Source organism: Armigeres subalbatus, chromosome 3, assembly GCF_024139115.2.
Source record: "Armigeres subalbatus isolate Guangzhou_Male chromosome 3, GZ_Asu_2, whole genome shotgun sequence".
Lineage (NCBI taxonomy): Eukaryota > Metazoa > Arthropoda > Insecta > Diptera > Culicidae > Armigeres > Armigeres subalbatus.
Window position 1 is genome coordinate 383251384 of NC_085141.1, and position 25063 is coordinate 383276446.

General features: G+C 42.1%; 1 protein-coding gene across 7 annotated transcripts in view; it reads left to right on the forward strand.

Annotated features, from left to right (window-relative positions):
- LOC134226671 (myb-like protein Q) overlaps positions 1–25063 on the forward strand; it is a 571978-nt gene that overhangs the window by 327742 nt on the left and 219173 nt on the right. The window contains exon 2 of one of the 7 annotated variants that reach the window (XM_062707597.1): positions 13169–13216. The exons of the other annotated variants lie outside the window; for them this stretch is intronic. The gene's annotated coding sequence lies outside the window, so the exon portion shown is untranslated. The remainder of the gene's footprint in view (positions 1–13168; positions 13217–25063) is intronic. 7 annotated transcript variants of the gene reach the window in all.

Consider the following 25063-nt stretch of genomic DNA (forward strand, 5'->3'; position numbering starts at 1 on the left):
AAAACGGAAACAAAATTGTTTTTCAAAAATGCTGGCAATGCATTTTAATCAATAGCATGCTAAATGATCGAAAAATTGTGATCTATACCCTAAAGACCTTTTTTGACCTTTCTAATGTGGTTTTTACAATATATTTCATAATGCACGAGAAAAGCATCATCACTGCTAGGTGCATTAATCTCGGTTTTATTTTTATCATTAGGGTAAATCACTACTTGGGCCTATGGGTCCTATTCACGACTCACTGCACAGAAAACTAATGATTTATACTGCTTGAAATTCGTAGGTTTATGATCAATAATTTAAAAAAAAGTCTCCGATTTATCTCCCACAATATTTTATATTTTCAACCATTCCTAATTGAGCCAAATATAGAAAACAAAAATGTAAATATCAAACAAACGATATCATCAAATAAACTCCTACCTGAAAATCATCACAGTGCTCGATACAATTATTGCTTGAAGCTGTTAATCGCCACACAATAATGCTAAACTCACGCACTTCAAACCTTCCTTTCTGTTATTATCACTAGAACTTATATAAACATATTAGAATACATTTAAAAATGTATCCATGAGTCTTTTTCAATATGAAAATAGTCCTTCATCGATAAAAGGAAAACTGCCTAACCAAACGTAACCAACGTAACCAAACAAATTAGCAAAAAAGGACACTATAGTATTAGTTATATATCAAGAAGTTACTTAAAGTTCAAATTAAAAATGGACTCCTGTTATTTTGAATGATATATCGCTCAAACCACCGGAAATTCATAGAATCGGCGCATTTAAGTGAACGCTGGGCACGGCAAATGCTGGGTAAAGCGTACCATTGGTACTTCGCGTACCTGAAGGAATAAAATAGACCCCATCTCGCGGTCCTTAGCCTCTTACCCAGCAACTCCTATCCCTACCTCCCCGCGGTGCTGGCCGGGATACGAGCAACCTTAGGGAAGATCGGGTAACCAACCCCGGTGGGAACTATGGTCGTATGCTGACAGGGAAGGGGGTTTGCTCCTTCCGGAGGTGCAAATCTTATTGAGCGTTTGTTCTCCATGTCAGGATCGGCTCACAACAGCGTCTGTTCTCCATGTTAGGGGCGGCTGATCATCGTCCGAGTGCCAGCGAGGGATTCTAAGTGAAACTTTGCACCATGGTCCACCGGAAATAAGGAGGAATGGTCCTCCGGAAATTTAGGGGGTTTGGTGTCAGGCCCTGCAAGCCAGCCTTTAAAAAATCATAAGCAACGAACAATCAACAAGAGAGTACGGACCGGAACCATCGGCGAAGACCACTGCGACGAAAAGGGACTAGCGATTGGAAACTCGGTTCGTGGAACTGCAAATCTCTCAACTTCATCGGGAGCACACGCATACTCGCCGATGTGCTCAAGGACCGTGGATTCGGCATCGTAGCGTTGCAGGAGGTTTGTTGGAAGGGATCAATGGTGCGAACGTTTAGAGGTAATCATACTATCTCCAGAGCTGCGGCAACACACACGAGCTGGGAACAGCTTTCATAGTGATGGGCGGCATGCAAAGGTGCGTGATCGGGTGGTGGCCGATCAACGAGAGAATGTGGATCAAAGGCCGGTTCTTCAACTTCAGCATAATCAACGTCCATAGCCCACACTCCGGAAGCACTGATGATGATAAGGACGCATTCTACGCGCAGCTGGAACGTGAGTACGACAGCTGCCCAAGCCACGACGTCAAAATCATCATAGGAGATTTGAACGCTCAGGTTGGCCAAGAGGAGGAGTTTAGACCGACTATTGGAAAGTTCAGCGCTCACCGGCTGACGAACGAAAACGGCCTACGACTAATTGATTTCGCCGCCTCCAGGAATATGGCCATTCGTAGCACCTACTTCCAACACAGCCTCCCGTATCGGTACACCTGGAGATCACCACTGCAGACAGAATCACAAATCGACCACGTTCTGATCGATGGACGGCACTTCTCCGACATTATCGACGTCAGGACATATCGTGGCGCTAACATCGACTCTGACCACTATCTGGTGATGGTTAAACTGCGCCCAAAACTATCCGTCATCAACAATATTCGGTACCGACGACCGCCTCGGTACGACCTAGAGCGACTGAAGCAACCTGATGTCGCCACTGCATACGCGCAGCATCTCGAGGCAGCGTTGCCGGAAGAGGGTGAGCTCGATGGGGCCCCTCTTGAGGACTGCTGGAGTACAGTTAAAGCAGCCATTAACGACGCAGCGGAGAACAACGTCGGGTATATGGGTCGAAGTCGACGGAACGATTGGTTCGACGAAGAGTGCAGACAGATTCTGGAGGAGAAGGACGCAGCGCGGGCGGTCGCGCTGCAGCAAGGTACCCGGCAGAACGTGGAACGTTATAGACGGAAGCGGAGACAGCAGACCCGCCTTTTTCAGGAGAAGAAACGCCGCCTGGAAGAACCGGAGTGCGAGGAGATGGAACAGCTGTGCCGTTCTCAAGATACACGCAAGTTCTATCAGAAGCTCAACGCATCCCGCAAAGGCTTCGTGCCGCGAGCCGAAATGTGCCGGGATAAGGATGGGAGCACGGACGAACGTGTGGTGATCGAAAGGTGGAAGCAGCACTACGAGGAACATCTGAATGGCGCTGAGAGTACAGGCAGTGAAAGTCAAGGCAGCGGAGGAGATGACTACGTCAGTTCAGCGGACGATGGAAGCCAACCAGCCCCCACCTTGAGGGAAGTTAAGGATGCCATTCAACAGCTAAAGACCAATAAAGCAGCTGGTAAGGATGGTATCGGAGCTGAGCTCATCAAGATGGGCCCGGAAAAGCTGGCCACTTGCCTGCACAAACTGATAGTCAGAATCTGGGAAACCGAACAGCTGCCGGAGGAGTGGAAGGAGGAGTTATATGCCCCATCTACAAGAAAGGCGACAAACTGGAGTGTGAGAACTTTCGAGCGATCACTATCCTTAATGCCGCCTACAAAGTGATATCCCAGATCATATTCCGTCGTCTGTTACCATTAGTAAACGAGTTCGTGGGAAGTTATCAAGCCGGCTTCGTTGACGGCCGCTCGACAACGGACCAGATCTTTACTGTACGGCAAATCCTTCAAAAATGCCGTGAATACCAGGTCCCAACGCACCATCTGTTCGTTGATTTCAAGGCGGCATACGACAGTATAGACCGCGTAGAGCTATGGAAAATTATGGACGAGAACAGCTTCCCTGCGAAGCTTACCAGACTGATCAAAGCAACGGTGGATGGTGTGCAAAACTGTGTGAAGATTTCGGGCGAACACTCCAGTTCGTTCGAATCGCGCCGGGGACTAAGACAAGGTGATGGACTTTCGTGCCTGTTGTTCAACATTGCGCTAGAAGGTGTCATGCGGAGAGCCGGGTGTAACAGCCGGGGTACGATTTTCAACAGATCCAGTCAATTTATTTGCTTCGCGGATGACATGGACATTGTCGGCCGAACATTTGCAAAAGTGGCAGAACTGTACACCCGCCTGAAACGTGAAGCAACAAAAGTTGGACTGGTGGTGAATGCGTCAAAGACAAAGTACATGCTTGTGGGCGGAACCGAGCGCGACAGGGCCCGCCTGGGAAGCAGTGTTACGATAGACGGGGATACCTTCGAGGTGGTCGAGGAATTCGTCTACCTCGGATCCTTGCTAACGGCTGACAACAACGTTAGTCGTGAAATACGAAGGCGCATCATCTGTGGAAGTCGGGCCTACTACGGGCTCCAGAAGAAACTGCGGTCGAAAAAGATTCGCCACCGCACCAAATGTGTCATGTACAAGACGTTAATAAGACCGGTTGTCCTCTACGGACATGAAACATGGACAATGCTCGAGGAGGACTTGCAAGCACTCGGGGTATTCGAGAGACTGGTGCTTAGGACCATCTTTGGCGGTGTGCAAGAAGACGGTGTGTGGCGGCGAAGAATGAACCATGAGCTCGCCCAACTTTACGGCGAACCCAGTATCCAGAAGGTAGCTAAAGCCGGAAGGGTACGATGGGCAGGACATGTTGCAAGAATGCCGGACAGCAACCCTGCAAAGATGGTGTTCGCTTCCGATCCGGCAGGTACGAGACGACGTGGAGCGCAGCGAGCGAGATGGGCAGACCAGGTGCAGAACGACTTGGCGAGCGTGGGGCGTATCCGAGGATGGAGAGATGCGGCCTCGAACCGTGCATTGTGGCGTCAAATTGTTGATTCAGTGTTATCTGTTTAGATGTTAACTAAATAAATGAAATGAAATGAAGTGAACGCTTGGCCGCTCACCTGAATGAACCGTTTTGCCCATCACTAGCTAAAACACGCATTTTGAACGTAATTTCAACAGAGTAATTTCAAAAGAATTAAAGCAACGAACGTTTTCGATCAACTTTGTTGTTTATCGAGAACTCGGCATATTGTTATTTGGAAAATTCGAGAATGTGTTTACACATAAATTTCTAAACAATATCATTTTGTCATAGCTTTTTTTTCTTCAATCAATGGCGCATGAATTTGGGAGAAGTAAAATGGAAAGTTCACCAATAAATCATGAGTCGCATATAATGCGAGGCTTTGAAACAAATTTAAAGTCTGTATTTAGTTAATAGCAAAGTTTATCAAAATGGTATTCATCATTTCAGGCAGGCATTTTTTTTAATTCGTTTTTGTATATGGTTTATTTCGTTGCAAATGTTGGACAACATTTTTGTTTTGGTGTTCAATTTGACATAACCATGTTGAGAGACGGTTATTGAAAACTTTCTTAGGACTTAACTAATGAAACAAGTTTTTTGTACCAAAACATAATAAACCTAAATATGCATTTTTAACTCTTATACAACGAATTGTGTTACTTGGGACGCATGTCAGGCCGGGAATGGGATAAGAAACCCTATTATCAATAAAGATTGAAATATTTGATTGATTTCATAATAAGAGAAATAAGAGAAACAGTTTTTACAGTGCCAACTGGCCAATACCATAATTTCTTTTAAATTAGTTATTTTCTATCACATTTCATGAAACACGTTGACTTATACTTTTGTTAGAGAGAATTTGCCATTTTGTTTCACCATTTGTTTTGAACAAAGGGTTGTTATAAAACATTAGTAGTTAAAATAATTAAAATTGTACCAAAATTTGTTCTAATTTTTAACAAAAACGTTACTGAATATGTTATTCAGTAACGTTTTTGTTAAAAATTAGAACAAATTTGGGTACAATTTTAGTTATTTTAACTACTAATGTTTTATAACAACCCTTTGTTCAAAACAAATGGTGAAACAAAATGGCAAATTCTGATATAAATTTGTTACTTTCTACTGGTCGGGAATATATTGGCATATTTCGAATAAATTTTTATAAAGTCTTTTAAAGTCCTTTCCCGTGCTAATTTTTCGAATGTGCGACATTCTGCTTTTTCTTTTGCTTGCAACATCAAATCGCCAATTACCCAGCATCGTTCATGTTTTGATGCGAATACACTATTTTGAAATAAAATCATTTTCATGCAATATTGTTGGAACCTATTCAGAAAAGTTTAATTGATATGTTAAACTATTGATAAAAACGAATCTATGACAAAAGGTCGAAAGACAAAAGGTCGAAAAGACAAAAGGTCGAAAGGACAAAATGTCGAAAAAACAAAATGTCGAAAGGGACAGAAGGTCGAAAGGACAAAAGGTCGAAAGGCACAGAAGGTCGAAAGGGACAAAAGGTCGAAAGTACAAAATGTCGAAAGGGACAAACGGTCGATAAAGAACAAGTTGATAATAAGTTGGGTGTATTAAAAACAAATTTGTGAAATGCATTTAATTTTAAGCAGAAATAACATACTCATCTCATCAATCAAAGTTAAAGAATGAGCCATTTTCAAAGAAGGAGTAATTACTATCAAACAATATTATGAATATCTAGATAGTTCTGTTAGAAATAAAAAAGATTGTTGAGTTAGAAAATAAGTAAAATTTGTAAGGACTGTGCAGTTTATAAAGAGGACACACTGTGTTGTCCATAAATCTTTTTAGAAATCTGTTTTGGCATGCAGGCACGCGCATTAGAAATATGCCGGTGTGTAAAGGCTCCCCACAACCCAAGCAATTTCATCGCTTCAACGGTGACAGCTAGTCACCGCGATTCTATCGTTGAGGGGATGCTGGCAATGATCAATTTGTGTTTCCATACCAACTGCGACATAATCGCAGTCACCAGGCGATAGAATCGCGTCGCGAATTACAAACTTAATTCACGCCGTTGTATTTGATGTGCGGCGTGCGCCATTTTGAGAGAACGAAGTGACATTTAGAAAACTCAAACATCCATCTATTAGTTGTACTCACTGAATGAATTTCATTTAATTGTTAAAAATTGTGAAAAATAAAAGAGCAGAGTTTTTGTGTAGAGTATCTCTGGTGCGTGATTGATTCTCTCCGTTTCAGTTTCTTATCTATTTCGACCTTTTGTCCATTTTGACCTTTTGATCTTTTGTTTCTTTGGACCTTTTGTCCTTTCGACATTTTGTCCCGTTCGACGATTTGTCCTTTTGACCCTTTTGACCTTTTGGCCTTTTCGACCATTTGTCCCTTCGATATTTTGTCTTTCGACCTTTTGTCTTTTGACCTTTTGTCCCTAACCCGATAAAAACTTCGAAAATACATGTTTTTAATGGAATCACCCAGAGGGTTGTTAGAGTGCAAAATGAAAATTTCAAAATTGGGGACTGTCACGAAATCATACTCGAAAACTCTCCACCAATTTGCAAATTTTATTAAAACTTTTGATTGTCAACGTTGAACGATTGAAAATTTAAATTCTTTGCTTCTTAGATGTCATAGCATTTTAAATATTCCAGAAAATTCAGAATGAATTGGAGGAAATCTAAGATCTAGAAGTTCTTAAAATTATAAAAAGAATATAAATATTTATTGGACTTCATTCAACATTTGGCTTTATTCAAAACAACGGGGTACGTATTCTATTAGAAATTCTAAGTAACTCTAAATGATGTTTAAACCATTTTTAATTTGATAGATTAACAAACTTTAAGAGCTCAAGTTAAAAAGTATTCAGATTCAAAAGCCCATAGATATTTCAAAAAAAAATTGGGATAAACATAGTTAATAACTAAATTTTAGCAACAAAAAATTGGTGCCATCACAATTTTTATGAATTGTTCATATCAACAGAGGATTGATTTTTTGGAGCTTAACAAGTCCATGAGAAGAGGTTAAGACAATCATTTGTTACTCATAGTACGATAATTTGGGGGCTTCGTGGCCGTGCGGTTAGCGACGTCAATCGTCTAGTTGCATGGACTATGGAGCGTGGGTTCGATTCCCGCCCCGGTAAGGAAGAAACTTTTCGTGATCGAAAAATTCTCCACCGGTCCACTGGGTGTTATGTGTTCTGTCCGTTGTCTAGGTGGTAAGTGTTCAGTCTGTACGACCTCTGGTCGAAGACGGTGTTCCTTTTTTTTTTTTTAAATAATGAAAAGATTTGAACATTTGAGTTTTGCTCCTTTAATATAAGTATCCTGAGTTTACCACTTCTACGGAGGTTCCGGATCTTCGGTGGCCACTCAGATTCATGAGAATGGACCACATTGATCGTTATTCAGAGACGGATTAGTTTTATGAACTTTCCACTATTACGGATGCCTCGAATCTTCCGAAGGGCCTCAGGTGGCCACGCAGGTCCATCAAAATGCGTTTAATGATATTTCGGATCTTTCAGAAGGACACCGGATTGTCCAATAACCGGGAAATGTGAAAAGCCATGGGAATAAATTATGATTACATTTTTGTTAATTTATTGGGTTAATTATTATTGTAAGCATTTCCAGAACTCGAAACGCTAGAAATTACGCCAAAAATATTGGCCTTGAAATTGTTGTTTCTTTAAAACCGATATCTAGGAACCAGCATAGCTAAACTGTTGTCCGGAACATCCGCGGAACCACACCTTCAGTTTGATTACAAAATATTGAAACTGATTCAAAATGAGTTTTTTGAAGCGAGTTGAAGTGTCGGTCTTTTTTGACTTGCTAATGCACTTTGTGTAACTGTTTTTGCTGTAGCATCCCAAGCAGCACGCTTTGTATTAGATGATGGTTGCGGCAGGTGGTTGCTGATTGTAATTTGAGATATTGAAAGTAAACCAGCTGTTTTCCGGACCACCATTATTTTGGGAAGAAAGTTGAGCCGAGAGTATTTTCCAAAGTGCCGTTTCTAATTACCGGCAAATTCTAGGCGTCCAATTTAATTTATTTTGCAATTTTCTGGGTTCTGTTGTTCTGTTATTGGCTGTTAGTGATTTAAAATACGCATTAATGAGAAGAATATAAAAATTATCCGAACTTCTTTCAAAGTAACAAACATAATCGCTCGGGGTGGGTAGCGGAATCGGGACTTCAGTTCCAATTCGAGCAGTGGCCGTCGACGAAATGGCGAGTGGTTACGGCAGAAAATTTATTCAGCAGTGTGCGTCTCTAGCGATTCAATGGTAATTTCCGTTAATTTATGACATTTTAATGGATAAATATAGTAAAGAGTGTAATTTCACCTGACCAACTGAAATTTGCAAAAGAAGTATCAAGAGCTAAGCTCATTTTGACGATTGTTCGATAAATTCAATAAACAAGTATGAGTTAATTGTTATTATTTACTAAATTACGAAAATACATAAGTAACTTTTTTTAAGTGCAAATGGCGTAAATTGTCGTATCCAACAAAATTTCGTATTCTTGAATTTTGTTCAAAACCAGTGACAAATGAAATCAAAAGAGTCATCTTGTAATGTGCATAATAGCAATACATTCCTCAGAGCACCAAACTAGTTTACGTAGTTTACTTCGGGCGGTCGTGTTTGGAATACCACGTTCTCTGTCAGCCACCAGCTACTTAGATTTGACAGAGCTTAATAATAATCCTATTCAATCAGTCTCTAGTAGGAAAGGCACGAAAGCCTTTTGCACTGCTCTGCGATCTACACCAACGATGTCGATATCCTTCGCAAAACCTAGGAGTATGTAAGTCTTGGTGATGATGGTTCCGGCTCTTCGTACACCAGATCTTAATATTGCACCATCAAAAGCTATGTTGAAAAGCAGGTCGGTAAACAGATTTCCGGAGCTGTCATTGATCATGACTGGCGCCGGCGCGCTTTTCTTGCGCATGCTGTTAATCGTTTTGTAAAACTTCCGCGCTTCGTTTCTGGCAAAGCTTTCCTCTGCATCCTAGGGCCTCGGAAGGTCCTCACATCTACATGTCATCTGAGAAATGCTGACCATTTGGAGGTTTCCAGGTGTTCTCTCGAATATTTTTGCGTGCAAAATATCTATTCCTTTGGCTGTGGCAAAATTCACTAGCTTCAGACCGTTGCCATTGGTAGTGGCGTGGAGGCTCTCCTTTCCAATTACTGGACGAAAAACTCTTCCGTTCCGACCTGAGCTTTTGTGTGATAAATGATCAATGTGGGGTCTGCCAAGGATGTGGTAGGGCTTGACAGTGTTTTCTGTAAAGCTTCTATAAAAAGCTGCTAGTATCCTCAAGCAGGTTCTATCAAATCGACCCAATGCCGCTCAAAAAGCACTAGCCTAGTCCTGAAGTAAGGGAACCTTAATCAAACCTGCATGAGCGTCTGTTCCCTAGGTTAGGGGCGGCCCAAAACAGAGTCTGACTCGTAGCGGTCAGAGAGAAATGCGACGTCACGCCAGTTGTTCCCCATCACGTGGCTATGTATCGCAGCCCAGGTAAGGCGGCATGTCAATCGAAAGGTTTCCTTTCCTGCTCCTCAGAACAAATGTGGAAACCGCAATCAAATTCGTGTTAGTGCCTAAAATTGCTTAATTCATAATAGGAACGCATGTACAGTTGTGGCACTATCCCTTATTTTGGTTCCTATTATGGCAAATCCTATTGTTTTCCTATGGAATTGGCCATAAAGGGACCACTAGTGCGACAACTGGTGCAAAGGACGTCAAAAATTAGGCCAAATCAATTTTTAAAATCTAGACTAACATTTGAAAAGGGCATAACAACCAAAATTTATTCCTTCTGATTCTTTGTCATTCAGGATGAGTGCAAAATTGAAAAAATGTAAATCGTGTAAAAACAGAATCTCCGAAATCAAAATTTTTCGTACATTTAGGGGCCTCGAAAACTGTCGGCCCCGTGGACCCCTTCCAGCAAAGTCCAGCCTTGCTACAATGGTCGAACAAATCGTCACCTGAGGTATTTCACGGCACAAATGACAACAATTAGGCGAAAAACGTATCGGAAAATTATTTTTTCGGGCACGCTGCAACTTCAGTCGCCTCTCCACATCTCGATGTTGAAGGGACCAATGAGATAAGAAGAGATCGAATAATGGAAGGAAAATTGAAATGGGTACTAGATTGAAAAAAGCTCGTTGCTATGAAAAACGACAAAAAAACGAATGTCAGTTATTGTCCAATAATGATCTAGTAGCCTAGAAATATGAATATATCGACATAGGGAGAGAGAATCCTGAACAAAATATGATCAGAACACATCGAGATTTAGAATTCCCATATATATGTAGATTGAAGGGACCGAGAAAACCATCGACATAGAGAAAGATATCGAGATATAGAACAATGAATCAAAAATCAATGAATAATTGTAAAAATATCAATAAAAACACGTAGTTCCAAAAAAGAAGAAAAGGAGTGTTTATATAAAGAGCTAATCTATTCCTAATAATGTTGAAATTCAAATTATGTATGAAATCAGCAAAAGGTCAATCTCAAAAGTCATTTGTTTGTTGAGACAAGCTAAACTAATCACTACTTCCCGCCAGCTCCAGTTATAAATGATCAAGAACAAGATTTTGGCAAACGTTTCGGTCGTTCACTCGGGGAATAAGAATCGCTTGAATAAATAGTAGAATCCGGTTCAGAGCCCGCACACACGATGTGATGCAATACTTTCAGGCCATACCAAGTATTGGAGCGAACGACATCGTATTCATTTTCGAGGAAGAATTCTGGACACAGACCTGGTCAATTATTTACCTGTGCACATTTATACGAAGTTTTCTTGGTAGGGAGCACTATCGAACAATGAGACACGACACGAATAGTAAATGTAGACTCTTCCTTTATTTTAATCTTTCTACTTATTATCAAGAGAAGTATGTTTGTTGTTCTTTTATGAGTACATAAAATGATCTATGAGTCTAAACTGTCTCATTGCTGACCGATTTCTCCTACATAAAAATCTCACAGCAATTCCGTCTGGCATTGCCGCCGGGGCTGGGAAGATGGGAAGTAGGTATGTGCCACTTATAATCATTTCCAAGGTTGTCCACATGCTTGCACCGCATGTGGACGGCGAGACCTTTTCGGCACGATTTGAGCTCGATTAAATGTCATCCCGTCTGGTGATCTTCGAAGGCTGAAGGTTAGCGAAACAGGAAGAACGAAATTCACACGATCTGATATTAGAGGGTAGGTGATATTTTCTTTACGGTCAACCTACGATGGACAAACGAAGGATGATATTTCGGAATGGGGCTTACTAATTTTGTCCTAATTGGAGATGGAAGTAATACAACTATTATTAGATTGACATTTGCATATGAATATGAATACTCAATCAAGGATTTTATAACTGTTATGAGCTTATATAAATTAATAAAAATCTGAAGAATACCAAAATCAATCCTATTTATGACATTTAATTAATTTTGCAACAAATAAAACATCAATGTTTTTATCGATCTCAGCTGTGCAAATATCGGTCTACGTTTGCTTAATGAAATGTCTGCTTTATATTTGAGGTTTGAGGATAATTTTACCCACAATGATTCCTACATAATTACGAAAGTTCCAAAATATTGATTGGTATTATTTGACAGAACAACGAACATATTTAGAACACTATCAACATGACAGTTTGAACAATACTATAAATAGTTTAAGACATATATTATGAGAAGCGATTTATGTCAACTTTTGCTTATATCCCCCCAAAAAATCGTTTAATTATGGCTCTCAAAATACCGCCGTAGCCATACGTCTGGCTGTCTTGAACTATTTATAGTATTGTTCAAACTGATAGTGTTGTTCATGTTGATAGTGTTCTAAATATGTTCGTTGTTCTGTCAAATGATACCAATCAATATTTGGGAACTTTCGTAATTATGTAGGAATCATTGTGGGTAAAATTATCCTCAAACCTCAAATATAAAGCTCTTACGTGCGAGCAAAATCTTTAACGGGTTTAAAGGGAAGCATGGCGTTTGAGTTCTTCATGCGAAATCGTGTCACTTATTTGCCGATATATTTATTGGCTCCAAGAAGCATTTATTGTTTACAAATGCAAGAATATTCATTGGTCTATGAGAAGAATATCAATTCACTATTTTAACATCGGGGAACAGAAAAAATCCTTCTTTCTCACAACACTAATTCGCATTAGATAAGGCATAGGATGATGTAACGTTGTTAATTTTTTCATGAAAACTTCAATTATGGAATGAATCAAAATTCATTAACTGTTTCTACTATGTTCGTTAAATTTTCATATCCTCACTATTTTTCTGAAGTTGCATCAGAAACCATCATACTCGCAATCGCAATAAATTCATTACGTGTGTTTCTCGCCATTATTGCCCAAATGCCGCTAAACAACACCCATCATCATTCAGGAGACCTTTTCAAAACAATTGTCAATTCCATCCAACCCTATGGACTCAACCAGAAGCCAAACACTTCAACTTCAAGCTCTTCTCCATTAACTAATAGCCAGTAGCTAGAAACGTCACAAATAACAGTCTACGAAATGGTGCAGCATTGCGCGCTACTATGACTGGGTCAGTGGGCCTTGCTACTGATTGAGCTGTAAAGACTAATGATGACTGGGAGTTGCTGCCGGGTCGTCCCCTAGGCGGGACGCCTCGCCGTCCCCGTTTCCAACGCTTCTGCTCAGCTCATCAGTCTTCCTCAGTTTGGCACTTAATGTACCAAAATGTGACTGGAAAATTTGTTTGTCATTATTTTGTGCTCAGCACTTCTTAGATTTGTAACCTAATGGCATAGCGACACTGAGCGGCCAGTCGGTCGGTAGCTGGTGAAACCTTTAGGGCGTTGAATTGTGTCCACATCGATTCATGACTTACGTATTAATTAAAAAACTGTTTTGTTTTCTTCATGTTTCAGGTGAGAATGTGATGAGAAAGTAAACTACGCCTACGAATATAATATCGGGTAAGTAGCATCCATTTCATATCCATGAGGATTTCTAAACAGCTTGTAAGAGCGAAGGGCTTACTGAAATAATGTGCAAAAAAATGATAACATTCGAAATTGGGGAGCATGGACATGATGTTCATACACTTCGTAGTTGCTATTCCGTGAATGGCCAGAATGATGGCAATTGCGCAGGGAACCAATGAGATGGGCATAAGATCATAAATTACATTAGAGCTTTCACATAAGCGACTGAAATCCTATCAAATAAAATAGTAAAATCAATACATTGTACTAACAAGCGCTTTTTTATTAATATGAAACATTTCAGTAAAATTTGATACTTGAATCAGATATGTTGAACCAAAAATTTAGAATTTGTAATTACAGACAAAAATATCACATGAGTAATTTCTCACAGCCTATGTAAGGACAAGATCTGGAATGCTGTGAATCGCAACATTGCATTGCATTGGTGGCTTTTCGTCTAATTGACTCCACCGGCTGATGCCTTTGTACTGCTAGTTATCGGCTTCAATAAATCGAGGCTCAAAGATCTAATTGAATTGTAAATCTTGCTTTACACTCGTGTATTGAATTCGATGATATAATACTTCGGCGTAGGGTAGCGTTGTTCGCCATTTAGCAGTGAGCCGTTTGACTATAATTCATTCATTTACCTCTCGAAAGCAGTGTTCCATTTTTGATCGTGATAGCGCTAACAGCTGGGTATATTTTGAAGCAAATAACAGCAAGTGCTTGGGCCCGAAATCAGAGCACTGTGCGGCTAGTTATCCATATGATTAACTGAATACCACATACCGCGGCTGCCCGCCCGGCAATGGCAGCCAAGTCAATAACCACTGGGTAAACTTTCGGCCCATTGAACGAGTTATGGTGATTCCGGGATCGAAGATAATTTATCCAGCTTGTGGCAGCTTGGAAGGATGTTAGGAGATCGATTTCTTAAATGCCAATGGGTAACGAATGGGCTGACCACACAGTGAGTTTCTGAGAGTGATAGCGAATGAAGTATGTTGCTTATGTAATGATTGAACAAAGAATGTTTTACCACCCATTAACAAGTTTTATTCATTTATACCCTGGTCATCAGAAGTTTTACTCTTTAAATAAATATATGTTTTTGAATCTGTAACAATTGGGTCCTAAAATGAAGAATCCATATTCAATTTTCTTTCAGAGAACGATGAAGTTAATCATCCTGAACGCATCAGTTTTTCTTCCGACTCAAAAGACGAAAGGCACATTGTTTAATTTGAAATTCTTCTTCATCTTATGGATCCTGTACACCTCCGGTGGTACAAAGGGCCGACTTGAAAGATCTCCATCCTGAGCGATGCCCGGCTATCGCTTTAACCTGTTGCCAGGTTAGATTTCGGTCGACTTCTTTTATTTCTTTATTGAGGCTTCGCCGCCATGAGCCTCTGGGTCTGCCTCTGCTGCGATGTCCCGCTGGGTTCCAGTCTAATGCTTGTTTACAGATTTCGTTTCCGCCCCTACGTAGAGTGTGGCCGACCCAGCCCCACTTCCGATCCCGAATTTCTGTTGCTATCGGCCTCTGGTGACAACGACGATGGAGCTCGTTGTTTGAGATCCAGTTGTGAGGCCACCAGGCCCGAATTATATACCGCAGGCATCTGTTAATGAACACCTGCAGCCGTTGAGTGTTCTCCACTGATACACACCATGTTTCGCTAGCGTATAACAGGACAGATTTCACGTTAGAGTTGAAAATTCGTATTTTGGTGCGTTCACTTATCTGCCTGTTTTTCCAGATATTTCTTAAACTCGCAAAGGCAGCCCTTGCTTTCTTGATCCGTGCGCCTATGTCGATCTTGGTACCGCCGTCTGACGCCATTTGGCTACCAAGATATTGGAAGCTTTCAACATTCTCCACTGGTTGCCCGGCTACTGTGAAACTGGAACCCGAGTAGACGAGAATAGCTCAATAATATCAAATAATGATAATATTATGATAATAATGATTGATATAAGAGATAAAAGATCAGACGATAATATTAATAATTTGCACTGAAATATCATTATGACATCAAGTTATGCTATTTGTAAGAAGAGATCAATATCATGTGCCATTAGTTTGTTCTTATACATAGCATATCTTGATATTTAAATGATATTTAAGTGTAAATTTTTGATATTGTCGCCTGTTCTTTTATCTCTTATATCAATCAAATCCATATCATGTTTTGTTATTCTGTTTATGGCTTCTGCCCGGGAAGGAGTCACCGTGTTTACATCCAACGATTTGGTTTTGTTGACGTTGATTACTAAACCTGCCGAGGAGGAGCGATCGGCAAGGTCGTTGAGCTTACTCTGCATATCACAGCGCCGTTGCGCGAGTAGTGCAACGTCATCCGCCAATTCGAAGTCGTTTAGGTGCTCCATGGTTATAGGCTGCCATAACAGCCCGCGGTTTGGTTCACGGTCAATCGCATCTACCAGAATCTCATCGATTACGATGAGGAACAGTAACGGTGATAGAATACATACATCCTTGCCTCACACCAGCTACGACCCGGATAGGGTCGGACAAGACCCTATTGTGCAGCACTCAACACGAAAAGGCCTCATACTGTGCCTCGATGAGGCCGATGATTTTCTCAGGAACAACCCTTACGTCTCAGGGCGCTTCACATATTCTCGTGATTGAGACGGTCGAAAGCTTTTTCATAGTCAATGAATACCAAGTAAAGGGACTCTTGGAATTCGTTGACCTGCTCCAAAATGATGCGGAGCGTGACAATATGGTCCACACAGGATCTTCCGGCACGGAGTCCGGCTTGCTGCCGCCGGAGAGTCGCATCGATCTTCTCCTGAATCCGGGCTAGGATAATTTTGCACAGAACTTTGAGAACGGTACACAGCAACATAATGCCTCGCCAGTTATCGCATACAGTCAGGTCACCCTTTTTGGGCACCTTCACTAAGATACCTTGCATCCAGTCGACCGGGAAAGTTGCGGTGTCCCAGATATTACGAAATAAACGATGCAGTAGTTGAGCGGATGTCATGGGGTCAGCTTTGAGCATCTCGGCTGATATGCGGTCGACCCCTGGGGCTTTATTCGATTTCATGCTTTGGATGGCTGTTTGAATCTCTAGCAGTGATGGAGCTTCGGTATTGACACGTGTTATACGTCGGATCCTAGGCAGATCATGCCGAGGTGGTGATGGCCTGGTTGGCACTTGAAAAGTTGTTCGAAGTGCTCGAACCAGCGTTTCAGCTGGTCAGTTGGGTCGGTCAATAACTGATCATTCGCGTCTTTCACAGGCATCGTTGCATTCATCTTCGCCCCGCTTAAGCGTCGTGAGATATCGTAGAGGAGGCGAATGTCCCCGGTTGCGGCGGCTCTCTCTCCTTCGTCGGCCAGAGAGTCTGCCCACGCTCGCTTGTCCCGTCGACATGAGCGTTTTACTTCCTTCTCAAGAGCCGTGTATCGTTGACGGGCTAAGACTTTGGCTCCTCTGGTTTTCGATCGCTCTATCGCGGCTTTGGCTTCTCTTCGCTCCTCTATCTTCCTCCAGGTCTCATCGGTGATCCATTGTTTTCTCTGGGTGCGTAGTTCACCCAGATTGTTCTCGCTGGTGGCGATGAAGGCATTCTTGATGGCGGTCCATTGGTCTTCCACGCTGCCACCTTCCGGAATATCTGCAGCACGCGTCTCCAGTTCTTCAACGAAGGACCGTTTCACCGTGGCATCTTCCAGTCGGCGTGTGTTGAATCGTCGTCCAACTCTTTCCTCCTGCCGACGAATCCGCGCAATGCGCAGGCGTATTTCGCCGATGAGGAGGTGATGATCAGACGCGATATCGGCATTACGTTTATTCCGTACAGCATAGAGGCTCCGTTTCCTTTTTCGGCTGATGCAGATGTGGTCGATTTTCTTTTCTGTAAAGCCGTCACGGGAGACCCACGTGACCTTGTGAACCGGTCGATGAGGCCATGTTGTTGTTACCACAAAACTCTGCGAACAGCTCTCCGTTTTCGCTCATTTCTCCGAGACCATGGTGTTCCATAATGCGCTCATGGTTCGAGTTGTCAGATCCGATCTTCGCATTGAAGTCGCCCAAACAGATCTTGATATCACCTTTCGGAATTATATCTACGACGGCATTGAGTTGACTGTAGAAGTTCTCTTTGTCTTGCAGATCGGCAGCATCGGTTGGCGCATAACATTGGATTATAGTAAGGTTTCGGACCCATGTTCTAAATCTGGCAACGATTAACCTTTCACTTATAGGTTCCCAGATCATAAGCGCAGAGTGTGCCTGAGCGCTTAGTAGGAAGCCAACTCCGCGATGCCGGGGAGCGTGTTCACCTCGTAAACCAGAGTTGTCCCGACGGCGTTCTGTGTTCTCCAAAGTTTGGCCAACGGACTTCACTCAGTCCCAGGATCTCAAGCTTCATGCGGCGTGCCTCATTGGCAAGTTGTGCCAATTTACCCTGCTGGGCTAGGGTTAAAACGTTCCATGTTCCTATTCGTGTCCGTTGTTTCGTGCTAAGAGTCGTCGCCGTAAAATCAGTCCGTATTCTTTCATTATCGGATTCTCGAACAAATTGATGTTTCGGGAACAGTAGGTTGTTGGCCCAAGGTTCCCTATCCACCGGGATGGGGCTGCCATCTTAGGTATAGCTTCCGGGGAATAGCATTTCATACTCAGCCGCTGGATGCCAGAACAGACACTGTTGGAGCCGCACCTCCTTGGTGGACAGACGCTCGATCAGTCGGGTCAAATTTGTTTAAAGTCCCACCCAACACCAAGACTAGGCTAGGCTAGTGAAATAGATGGAAAATTCTTCTTCGACATTTTCGGTTTTGTTCGACGTACGGAATAATATGATTCAAACGCACTAGCAAAACACCGCAGGGCACTTGACTCTGCCTTTGACAGTTAATATATGGGCCTGACGCTTTGGGCTGATGGCTCATTCATTCTTATATGTTGCCTTTCTAGCAACAGACGTTGCTCAGCTCAAAAAATGTCTTAAAAAGTCTCAAACACAAAAATATCATTTTTACCGACTTAGACTAGTATCAGAATTTAACATCAGTTCATGTATTCTTGACCGATGCACTATCGTTTGCAACCATAAACGATGTAGGGCTTTAGGACCCAATTATTATCACTGTAATGCCCAGACCCGCTTTTAAACTGACTTCTTTTAACAGTTTTAGAAATTTTTAATTACCGTAATCCAGGGGAACATTGACCATTTTTTAAATTGTTTTGTGAATATTTCCCCCGTAAGTGAAATCATAGCTTTTTTCATATTTTTAGAACAAGTACTGCTACGTTTTATTTTATTTATTACCAGACCTAGGCCGGAGTGGCCTGTGTAATACATAAAAGTCTTCTCCATTCAGCTCGGTCCATTGCTGCACGTCGCCAACCACGCAGTCTGCGGAGGGTCCGTAAATCGTCCTCCACCTGATCGATCCGCCTTGCCCGCTGTGCACCTAGCCTTCTTGTTCCCGTCGGATCGTTGTCGAGAACCATTTGCACCGGATTACTGTCCGACATTCTGGCTACATGCCCCGCCAAGCGCAGTCTTCCGATTTTCGCGGTGTGAACGATGGATGGTTCTCCTAACAGCTGATGCACCTCGTGGTTCACGCACACCACCATAGATAGTACGCAGCACTTTCTTGTGTCCGTAGAGGACTACCGGTCTAATAAGGGTTTTGTAGAAACTGCAAAACCTCTTTTTGCGCCCAAAATGGGGGAGCGTAAATTAAATGAGAGCGTAAAAAGAGGGAGCGTTATTTCAAATTTAGGGCGTCAAAGGAGGGAGCGCTATTCGGAATTTAGAGCGTAAAAAAAGTTTGCAATCTTTTAGGTAAGCAAAGTTTGATATTGAACTCACTTTTAGTCTTAAGATGTGTCTTTTACCAATTTCGGTATTAGGGTCGTCAAATTTTTTTTCGTTATCATGATTTCCAATTGTTTGAGTGCTGAAGCCTTAAGATGTTCCTGGTACGCCAAGAAATCAAGAAGTCATTAGTAATGCAGATCCTTGATGACACACAGTAAGACGTTCATTATCATTTTTAAGTATTTAAAGTTTTTCGAGAACCTCCTGGAGCTTGGATCTGTGGAATATGCCTACACGCGTAGCCAGAAATCGTTCGGCTTGTTTCAAAAGTGGTACGACCCCTTTATGGTACATATAATAGAATGCGTCCATTGCATAGGTGCATGATCACCTCAGAAATCTCTGGAATATGCCTTAAGATCAACACGCGTAACCAGCGATCTTTCAGCTTGTTTCAAAAGTGGTAGTTGAAGTACAAACATATACCTAGAAGGGGACACACAACTTGTTTATTCTTCAATAACTGCCTCCATTACTGGGGTTGATCAACAGACCTTGACTCTATGGACTTCTTAGAATACCTGGAACCAATGACAACAACAAGAACTACTTGGAATGAAAGCATATACATAGAAAAGGTCAAACAACTTGTGCAATCTTCGATAACTGTCTCCATTACGGAAGTTGATCCGTAGTATTTGACTCTATGGAATTCGTACACTACCTGGAATTCACGACAACAACAAGAACTACATGAAATACAAGCATATACTTAGAAGGGGTCTCCCAATTTGTTTATTCTTCAAAAACTACCTCCATTACGGAGGTTGATCCACAGACTTTGACTCTATGAAGTTCGTTGACTACCTGCAGCCCACGACAACTACAAGAACTACTAGGAATACAAATATATGCCAAGAAGGGGTCACACAACTTGTTTATTCTCCAATAACTGTCTCCATTACGAAGGTTAATCAACAGACCTCGACTGTATGGAGTTCGTAGACTACCTACAACCCATGACAACATGTAATACCACTTCGCATGCAAGCTTAAATTCTGTTCCTAGAACATCCACAGTACTTAGATCATCTAAAAACAACCTCCGCAACTAATCCAAATTTGCCTCATATACTTAAATGCTTGAAACTTTTTTTACGTTCTTATAGGGCGTTAGAGGGAGGGAGCGTTATTTTGGGAGGGAACGTTATTTTGAATTTGGAGCGTAAAAATAGGGAGCGTTATTTCGAAATTTGAGTGTAAAAAGAGAGGCGCAAAAAGAAGGAGCGTAAAAAATAGGTTTTGTTATTATTTATTTTATTTATTCAGACTAAGGCCGAAGTGGCCTGTGCGGTATATAAGAGTCTTCTCCATTCGGCTCGGTCCATGGCTACACGTCGCCAACCACGCAGTCTACGGAGGGTCCGCAAGTCATCTTCCACCTGATCGATCCACCTTGCCCGCTGCGCTCCTCGCCTTCTTGTACCCGTCGGATCGTTGGCGAGAACCATTTTCACCGGGTTATTGTCCGACATTCTGGTTACGTGCCCGGCTCACCCCAGTCGTCCGATTTTCGCGGTTTGAACGATGGATGGTTCTCCCAACAGCTGATGCAACTCGTGGTTCATTCGCCTCCTCCACATACCGTCCGCCATCTGCACCCCACCACCCGAGCAGCACAAGTCAGACAAAGCTGGTTGCAGCAACTTGATTGTGACTAAATCCAGTCACATATGAGTTACGGAAACCTATGTGGAACATGTGTGCTGCTAGGGCATAGATGGTACGCAGCACTTTCCTTTCGAAAACTCAGAGTGCGCGTTGGTCCTCCACGAGCATCGTCCAGGTCTCGTGTCCGTAGAGGACTACCGGTCTAATGAGCGTTTTGTAGATTGTCAGTTTGGTACGGCGGCGAACTCTATTCGATCGGAGCGTCTTGCGGAGTCCAAAGTACGTACGATTTCCAGCCACTATGCGTCTCCGAATTTCTCTGCTGGTATCATTTTCGGCAGTCACCAGTGAGCCCAAGTACACAAATTCTTCTACCACCTCGATTTCGTCACCACCAATACCAACTCGCGGTGGGCGGCTCACATTGTCTTCTCTTGAACCTCTTCCTATCATGTACTTCGTCTTCGACGTGTTGATGACTAGTCCGATCCGCTTGGCTTCCCTCTTCAGTCTGTTGTGGGCTTCCTCCATCTTCTCAAAGTTACGTGCCATAATATCTATGACGTCGGCGAAGCCAAATAGCTGGACGGACTTATTGAAAATTGTACCACTCATGGGTCCTCCTTAGCCGTGCGGTCAGACGCGCGGCTACAAAGCAAGACCATGCTGAGGGTGGCTGGGTTCGATTCCCGGTGCCGGTCTAGGAAATTTTCGGATTGGAAATTGTCTCGACTTCCCTGGGCATAAAAGTATCATCGTGCTAGCCTCATGATATACGAATGCAAAAATGGTAACCTGGCTTAGGAACCTCGCAGGTAATCACTGTGGAAGTGCTTAATGAACACTAAGCTGCGAGGCGGCTCTGTCCCAGTGTGGGGATGTAATGCCAATAAGAAGAAGAAGAAGAACCACTCGTGTTAATCCCTGCTCTTCGTATTACCCCTTCCAAAGCGATGTTGAATAGCAAACACGAAAGACCATCACCTTGCCGTAACCCTCTGCGGGTTTCGAAGGGACTCGAGAATGTCCCTGAAACTCGAACTACGCACATCACCCGATCCATCGTCGCTTTGATCAACCGCATCAGTTTATCCGGAAATCCGTTTTCGTGCATTAGCTGCCATAGCTGGTCCCGATCGATTGTATCATAGGCGGCTTTGAAGTCGATGAATAGATGATGTGTGGGCACGTTGTATTCGCGGCATTTCTGCAGTATCTGGCGAACTCCTGGTATGTGGTGGAGCGTTCGCCCATAAAACCCGCCTGGTACTGCCCCACGAACTCCCTTGCAATTGGTGCTAGTCGACGGCATAAAATTTGGGAGAGTACCTTGTAGGCAGCATTCAGCAATGTGATTGCGCGGTAGTTGCTACAATCCAGCTTATCGCTCTTTTTGTAGATGGGACACACGACACCTTCCATCCACTCCTGCGGCAAAACTTCCTCCTCCCAAATCTTGGTAATGACCCAGTGCAGTGCTCTAGCCAGTGCCTCACCACCGTGTTTAAATAGCTCTCCTGGTGGTTGGTCAACCCCAGGGGCTTTGTTGTTCTTCAGCCGGCCAATCTCCTCCTGGATTTCCTGTAGATCCGGAGCCGGTAGAATAATGTCCTGCGCGCGTTCCCCCAGGTCCATCACCATACCGCCATCTTCGTCCGCCACATCGACATTCAGGTGCTAGCAGCCGGTTCCCAGCTCGTTGGTGGTGTCACAGCTTTGGTAGAAGGTAGCCGCCCGATGCCCGCTTTTCCACACTTTCTGTCCTGTCCAGCAAATCTCCTGCAGCGCCACGACGTCGAAGTTGCGGGGATGTAATTCATCGTGGATCATCCTGTCGCAACCTGCGAAACCTAGCGACTTGCAGTTCCATGTTCCAAGCTTTCAATCGTGATCCTTTATTCGTCGCCTAGGTCGTTACCGATTGTATTTTCTACGTAGTTCATAATGGTTGTTTTTAAAGGCGGCTCATTGGGCCTGCGCGAACCTCCTGTGTGCGGAGGGCCGCGGTGTTAGATCTGTTAAGCGTCCCACCACCAGGACTTGGGCTTGTGCGATTTGAGCGGCATAGTCCCTGCTGCCCCCGATATTATAAATTTTACTAAATGTTTATTCGTCGAAAGGTCTTGAAGGCATTCGACCTAAAATTATTCAACTAAATATTAATCTACGTAGATAAAAAATGTTGTGATTTTTAATGTATTTTCACGCACATATTTGGAGCATGCAAATAAACGCAAAGTTCAATCGATATCAGTGTTCTTCCAAATCAAAATGAATTTAAAACGTGCTTCCTTGTAATATTCAATCAATTTCAACTGAATTCAAATCAACCGTCTAAATAGAGCCTAAAATATTTCTTCTGAGTTCGAATGTTTATTCGTTTGTTGAACTTGTCAATTTTCCAAGTCGTTAAATTTTCAAAATTATTTGCTGTGTACGAAATTTCCCAAAGCTTTACTTCGTTAAATGACCCTTTCGAAGTCCTTGAGACCAAGAATAAATATTCCAACAAATTTTGTATCAGGAAGATTCCAAACTTAAGTCACATACAGGCACACCAACAATAAGGCCTTCATAAGGCGTTGAATGTCGTGTATTGCCCATGGAGCTTGTAATAACTTTCATCTTGAGTAATAATTACTACATGAAAACTGTTATTTCCGACACGCAGCGCCGTAGCGTGTGGTTTGCCAATTGACCTTTCCTGTCAAACATTTTTATTCGCTCAATCGATTCTTTATTTTATTTAAGGTCAACTTTCTCAAAGAACCCATATTTTTTGTTTTTTGACGCCTCTAAATATTTTTAAAATTGAAAACAAAAATCGAAGTGCTGTTTTCCAATGATTGGCCTTGGCCAGGGATTGAATTCAAAAGAGAATGAAAAAGTGTCTCACCTATCATCTCTGTATACATATACGATATGTAGCATACCGTGAGAGACTTTTTTCACAAGCTGTCATGATAAAGTACTGATTCGGAGGCCTGTACCCCATGACAAATTTCTTTTATAAAGCTCCAAACACGGAGATTACTGGTTCTGATGATGCATTTCAACCTACTCAGCTGTGCGGTTCCCAACACAAAATGAGCGAATATCATAACTTCTCTGTGGGGGTTGCCTATCCGATTCTTTTTTCTCGCACTTGTATACAAGTTTGATAAATTTGTTACCATGGCTCGTTATGATTCGGAACAGTTGCCGCCTTTCTTTTATCGTTGTTCGTTATCTATTGAGAGCAATTTCTGCAAACCCTGGCCTTGGCCTATGATTTTTCGGTTTTTGTTTTTGATTCTTAAAATTTGTTAGAGGCGTCAAAAAATATGAGTTCATCGGGAAAGTTGACATTTTTTTGTCTTTATTAGCGAGACTTGGAGCCCAACGCTTGCTCGTCAAAGTCAAAGAATCAACTGAGACAAAAAATCATTTTCAAAACAAAAACCAAAAAAGTGCTGCACGTGTGAACCAGCCTTAAAAATTCACCCGCCATTCGTTGAAAGTCGGGCAAATGTTAGACCAATCTTCAAAATCAGCACCTTTCCGATTTTTTGTTTTGAATTTTCAAAAAATCATAGAGGCGTCAAAAAATATGGGTTCTCTGGGAAAGTTTACCTTAAATAAAATAAAGATTCGATTGTACGAATAACATTTTTTGACGGGAAAGGTCAATTACGGCTTGTCATAAAACGAGTTTGTACTACTACTCCATTTAATTCCACCACTTGAAATGGAATAGTACAAACTCGTTTTATGACATGTGAAGAAATTCCACTAGAAGCTCAACATATTTTTTTTAATCAAAAATTATGGCATGAGACAAAGAACAGTTTTAGGCCAATTAATAACAAACCGGCTAAAAAATCTAAAGATTTATGGTAAGAAGAATTCTAAAACCGGAAATAAGGGGCCAATAAAAAGACTTAAAAATTCCATATCCAAAAAGTTATTTGGAAATTGTGGATCGGATTATTACAATTTTTGGATACTTTTACTGTCAACAGTGGGGGAAAAAGGCGAAACTGTTGAATATGCGACAGGCAGTGATAATGTACTTTGCTAAAATAACTACTTTGGTTATTATTTCTCAAAGCTTTTATAGATTGGCTATTTTTATCCACAATACCTATAAGCAGCACGTAATATCAAAGCATTCATCACCTCACTTTACCACGTAGCTTTCCTGACCACTTCAAAGTTGGATTTTATTGACCTAACGAAGTACAACAGTACCTCCAAACTACTGTCAAACCCATTCTAAAGTTGGATTTTCCTTGATCCGATAGTGATTTGCACCTTCTACCGGAGCTCAACCGATTCTATAATTTATTTAGTCCAAAT